The sequence below is a fragment of the Triticum dicoccoides genome, chromosome 4B (assembly GCF_002162155.2).
Source record: "Triticum dicoccoides isolate Atlit2015 ecotype Zavitan chromosome 4B, WEW_v2.0, whole genome shotgun sequence".
Taxonomy (NCBI): domain Eukaryota; kingdom Viridiplantae; phylum Streptophyta; class Magnoliopsida; order Poales; family Poaceae; genus Triticum; species Triticum dicoccoides.
In genome coordinates, this window is record NC_041387.1 from 300,157,192 (window position 1) to 300,163,448 (window position 6,257).

Consider the following 6,257-nt stretch of genomic DNA (forward strand, 5'->3'; position numbering starts at 1 on the left):
GGGATCTCACAGATATAGAAGGTTGCGGCAGTGGAAATAGTTTTTCGTGGTGCTCCTAGATGTTTTCGGGGTGCGTGGATATATATAGGCGAAGGAAGTAGGTCAGGTGAGCCACGAGGGTGGGGGCGTGCCTACCCCCCTAGGGCACACTCTCCTACCTCGTGGCCACCTCGGCTGCTTCTTAACGTCCACTCCAAGTCTCCTGGATTGCGTTTGTTCCAAAAAGATCGCCCCCGAAGGTTTCATTCCGTTTGGACTTCGTTTGATATTCCTTTTCTTCGAAACACTGAAATAGGCAAAAAAACAGCAATTCGGCCTGGGCCTCCGGTTAGTAGGTTAGTCCCAAAAATGATATAAAGGTGTAAAGTAAAGCCCATAAACATCCAAAATGGGTAATATAATAGCATGGAACAATAAAAAATTATAGATATATTGGAGACGTATCACTGCTCTAGCCACTAGGTAGTTGTCTCCTTGTGATACAAAGGGAGGTCGACAGAATAAATAGCATGTGCGCATCGCGACCAGGACCAAAATTGAAGCATGCGCATGACGGGGACTCGCCGGTGACGGGAGCCAGCAGCAACAACTTCCATGGTTGCGGAGGACCGGCGGGGGTGCAGAAACATGCCAGGGGCGTGTGGTGGAGCAACGATGCGAGGGTGTGCGTGTGCAAGGGGCACAGCAGAGGAGCTAACGAAGCTGTTACCATTGCGCTCATGGAGATCAAACTCCTGCTTGTGTGGATCAAGACCTAGAGGACGAAAACGAGCGCTAGGTAAAGGCCAGGAGGGTGGAGAGCTCGCGGTGGGTAGGTGCTACCTGTTGAGCATGCGTTGGTTTTGCCTTGAAGAGGAAAGGGAGATGCAGCAAAGTAGCATAAGTATTTCCCTCAGTTTTTGAGAACCAAGGTATCAATCTAGTAGGAGGCTACATTCAAATCCCTCGTACCTGCACAAACAAATAAGAATCTTGCAACCAACACGATAAAAGGGTTGTCAATCCCTTCACGGCCACTTGCGAAAGGGAGATCTGATAGAGATAATAAGATAAATATTTTTGGTATTTTTATGATATAGATTGAAAAGTAAAGATTGCAAAATAAAATAGATTGGAAACTTATATGATGGAAATTGACCCGGGGGCCATAAGTTTCACTAGTGGCTTCTCTCAAGATAGCATAAGTATTAAGGTGGGTGAACAAATTACTGTCGAGCAATTGATAGAAAAGTGCATAGTTATGAGAATATCTAGGCATGATCATGTACATAGGCATCACGTCCGCGACAAGTAGATCGAAACGATTCTGCATCTACTACTATTACTCCACACATCGACCGCTATCCAACATGCATCTAGAGTACTAAGTTCATAAGAATAGGGTAACACATTAGGCAAGTTGACATGATGTAGAGGGATAAACTCAACCAATATGATATAAACCCCATCTTTTTATCCTCGATGGCAACAATACAATACGTGCCTTGATGCCCCTGCTATCACTGGGAAAGGACACAACAAGATTGAACCCAAAGCTAAGCACTTCTCCCATTTCAAGAAAGATCAATCTAGTAGGCCAAACCAAACTGATAATTCGAAGAGACTTGCAACGATAACAAATCATACATAAAAGAATTTAGAGGAGATTCAAATATTCTTCATAGATTATCTTGATCATAAACCCACAATTCATTGGATCTCGACAAACACACCGCAAAAAGTATTACATTGAATAGATCTCCAAGAAGATCGAGGAGAACTTTGTATTGAGATCCAAAGAGAGAGAAGAAGCCATCTAGCTAATAACTATGGACCCGAAGGTTTGAGATAAATTACCCACACTTCATCAGAGAGGCTATGGTGTTGATGTAGAAGCCCTCCGTGATCGATTCCCCCTCCGGTGAAGCACCGGAAAAGGCCCCAAGATGGGATCTACCGGGTACAGAAGGTTGCGGCAGTGGAAATAGGGTTTCGTGGTCCTCTCGGATGTTTTCAGGGTGTATGAGCATATATAGGCGAAAGAAGTCGGTCAAGGGAGCCACGAGGGTGGGGGCGCGCCTACCCCCCTGGGCACGCCTTCCTGCCTCGCTACTTCCTTGACGTCCACTCCAAGTCTCCTGGATTGCGTTTGTTCCAGAAACGACTCTCCCAAAGGTTTCATTCTATTTGGACTCCATTTGATTTTCCTTTTCTGCAAAACACTGAAATAGGCAAAAAAACAACAATTTGGACTGGGCCTCAAGTTAATAGGTTAGTCCCAAAAATAATATAAAAGTGCATAATAAAGCCCATTAAACATCCAAAATAGATAATATAATAGCATGGAACAATAAAAAATTATAGATACGTTGGAGAGGTATCAGTAGGATGGTGTAGTCGATCATGCACGGGGATGAACGGAGGCGGCGAGGGAAGGCGCCGACCGGCATTGTCCATGAAGTAGCACGAAGCAGGGGAGAAGACGACGACGAACTTGGTGACGTAGTGGAGGTGACCTAGTGCGGGGAAGATGCCTGAATAGATGTAGTGGATGTCGAGGAAGAAGATGGACATGTAGGAGACGAGCTTGACGCCCTCCGGCTGCGAGCACGATGACGGACGCCGGCGGGGTTTTCTCTTGGGTGCTATGTTCTTGAAGAAGAAGAAGAAGAAGAACCAGAGGAAGTAGAGGCCTTGTGGTGGCGGCGAGAGGGGGAAGAGGGAAACCCTATAGCGCGGGCTTGGGGCTTTATAGGAGGGGCGCGAGGTTGGGGCTTTATAGGAGGGGCGCGGGCGCCGTGGTAGCCATGGTGGCCATGTGTGTGCTCTCTCCCAAGAGTTACTGTGAGAGAGAGATCAAGGTGGAAGAAAAGGTGTGGAGTGAGGGGATGACAGGTGTGGCGGTTGGGTGCATTTGGGAAATTTTACCAGGGAGAGAGGAGTTGGGCTGGATCGGTTGGGCTGCTGGGTTGCTGAAGCTATTGGAAGCTGGGCCGCTGCTCTCTCTCCCTTCTCCCATTTTTGAACCCAACCAAAACAACTCCTAAATAGATGAAATTTGACAAAGAGGTAGAAATTATGGTCTAAGATTTATAGGAAAATGTGGACATTTATCTAGGCCAGAAAAATGCCACTTTGGGAATATAGCCAAATTGAAAGAAGAAGGAGGTGTTGGTGCATGGCTAGGTTTGAGAGAGATATCAAAGGGGTTTAAGAACAGTACCATACATAGAGAAAGTAAAACAATAATATGAAACTCACAATGCACATGATGAGCATGGTGAAATGCAAAATAACAAGGGCACAATGCAACATAACAAGTGAGATGAGCATGGTGCAAGAAGCAAAGATATGACAAAGCACTCAACATGATCTTGGCATCAACACAGAGGAATAAAATAGGCAAAATAATTATGATAATGCGACAAACAAAATAAACACATGACAACAACGAAAATAAAGGAAGGCATCTAGAGCGTCGGTCTCGGGGTGTCACACCCAAGAGGTGCTGCTTGGGCAGACGATCGAGAAAATGGTGTGTACTTGGTCTCTCTATTCCTTCTCAATCGCCAATGATTGGGTCGCGCAGGGGTGATCCCTTCTGCGTTGATGAGCCCGCGTGGAGCTCGGTCCTGCATTTATCCCGCCAGGGTAAATACTAAGTTGAACGCTGGTGTGAATCCATTTGTTTGCACCCCCGACAGGCGAACCCCAGCACGGCCCTATGCGCTAGCATGACCTTCACGCCAGTTGCTGAGGGATCATTGGAAGTAAAGGGAAAGGAGAGAGGAGCCAGTTCTTTCCTTTTCCAGTATGTTTCATTAGTTCCAAATATTTATGCTGGCCCTTCCGGTCCGTGCCGGGGCTGGGCATGTGGCTAATGGACTATATAGTTCCTCTGTTCTGTTCCTTCCTGGTTCCCCTCTTTTAAGGGTGAAAATGGATATATGTGCAGGTGATGTAGGGCGGAACCCTAGGGGCCGATATTTCACATTTGGAGAGGATCCCTACGAGGAACACGGAGAACACGCGGAAGAAAACGAGGGAAAACACGGGGGAGAACAAGAGAAACACTCAACCGACACGAATATGATCACACAAGTGCTAGATCATCGAGGGACAAAGTAACACGAGATCCAAAGTCAACAAGGGACGATACAAAGGTAGCCGTTCTTCTCCGTGAGGAGGTCTTGATTGTCTTCTCCAGGTGGAGGTCTTGAATCCGGGTGGATCTTCTCTGAAGAGTTGCGGTCCCTCACGAGGAGTTGATCCAATCGGATGAGCAATGCTCTATCTCAAATGAGCTAAACCAATGCTAACCCTAGAATGTAGGTGGAGAGGGAGTATATATAGTCTAAGGGGCGAAGGGGTACATGGGCCATGACCCAGAGGCGCTGCACGCGGGCAGGAGGGGACCGGATGTCCGGGCATCGGGCCGGATGTCCGGGCGCTCGCGAGGGACCGGATGTCCGGGCTGTCAGGCCGGATGTTCGGGCTGGTGGGGTTGACCTTGGTGCTCTCTCGATAGATGGGGCCGGATGTCCTGGTGGAGGGGCCGGATGTCCGGGGCTTCGGGGGGGACCGGATGTCCATTGTGACGGACGGATGTCCGGGCTGTCGGGGCAGCCTTCTATGCTCCCTGGACGGCATGTCCGGATGTCCGAGCAGGAGGCCGGATTTCCGGGGCGTAGGGCCGGATGTCTGGGCTGGACGCCGGATGTCCGGGCCTTGTAGCTTCTGTTGTAGACTCCTGGCCATGTAGATATCCAGGGGCCGGATGTCCGGGGCCATGGCCGGATGTCCGGTGCCTGGAAGCTGTTCTCGCCTTTTTCCATTGGTTCTCTTCTTCCGTGGACTTGGTGGCTTGATCATCTTCATGTGCATCCTCGGAAGGGTCCTCTTGGTACCTAATCATGCACAACATTCCGGACTTAGGTAGTAGCCATGTCCCGTGAGGATCATATGAGATATCACTAAGGAGAGAAGTCACCTCGGTCTTGAGAGCTCTAGCTCTTGCTCTTGTCATGGGTCCTCTTGGTGCTTAGTGAGACGATGGTAGATCCATGGGGATAACTGAAGGATGCTCCACATCATCTACGCCCCCTTGGGAAAGATCCGACCTTGAATCGAAATCCTCATCACCATGGTACGGGGAGAGATTGGTGATGTTGAAGATGTCGCTCACATTGTACTTGTCACGTGGGAGATCGATCTTGCAAGCGTTGTTGTTGTAGCGTGCTAGCACCTTGAAACGTCCATCGAGTCGAGGTAGAAGTTTGGACTTGCGTTCATTGGGGAAGCGGTCCTTGCGAAGGTGTAGCCCCACGAGATCTCCAATGTTGAATATCATGGGTTGCTTGTTGACGTTGAGCTTGGTCGCGAGTCGTTGTACTTGGCGCTCGATGGTGTGCCTTGTATCCTCATGCATCTTCTTGATGTAGCTTGCACGTGCACTCGCATCCATGTTGGTGCGCTCTTGTAGTGGAAGAGGTAGAATGTCCAATGGGGACAACGGGTTGAAGCCGTAGATGACCTCGAAGGGGGACTTGCCGGTAGTCGAATGTCTTGCACGGTTGTAGGCGTACTCGGTGATGGGTAGACACATCTCCCACTCCTTGATGTTCTTTTTGATCAACACGTGAAGTCGAGTGGAGAGCGTACGGTTCGTCACCTCCGTTTGGCCGTCGGTTTGAGGATGGTATGTGGATGAGAACAAGAGCTTGATTCCGAGCTTGGCGCATAGCGTCTTCCAAAAGTAGCTCAAAAACTTGACGTCACGGTCGGAGATGATTGTCTTTGGTACTCCATGGAGTCACAAGATTTCCCTACAAAAGAGATTTGCAACATGTGAAGCATCATCTATTTTGTTGCAAGGAATGAAATGTGCCAACTTAGAAAATTGGTCCACAACAAACACGGAATCCTTTTCATTTTGAGTTCGAGGAAAACCAAGTACAAAATCCATGCTAATATCTTCCCAAGGTTGATAAGGAATAGGAAGAGGCATGTAAAGACCATGGGATTGAGCTTTAGACTTAGCTTTGCGACATGTAGAGCATCGGTTGGTGAAGCGTGAGACGGCGCAGTACATCTTGGGCCAAAAGTAGTTCTTGGAGATCGTGGCGAATGTCTTGTCGCATCCAAAGTGTCCCATGAGTCCGCCTCCATGAGCCTCTTGCAAAAGGAGCAAACAAAGAGAAGACTTGGGAATGCAAAGTTTGTTATCTCTTATAAGATAAGCATCCTCGATGTAATATCGTTCCCAAGATGTATGCGTC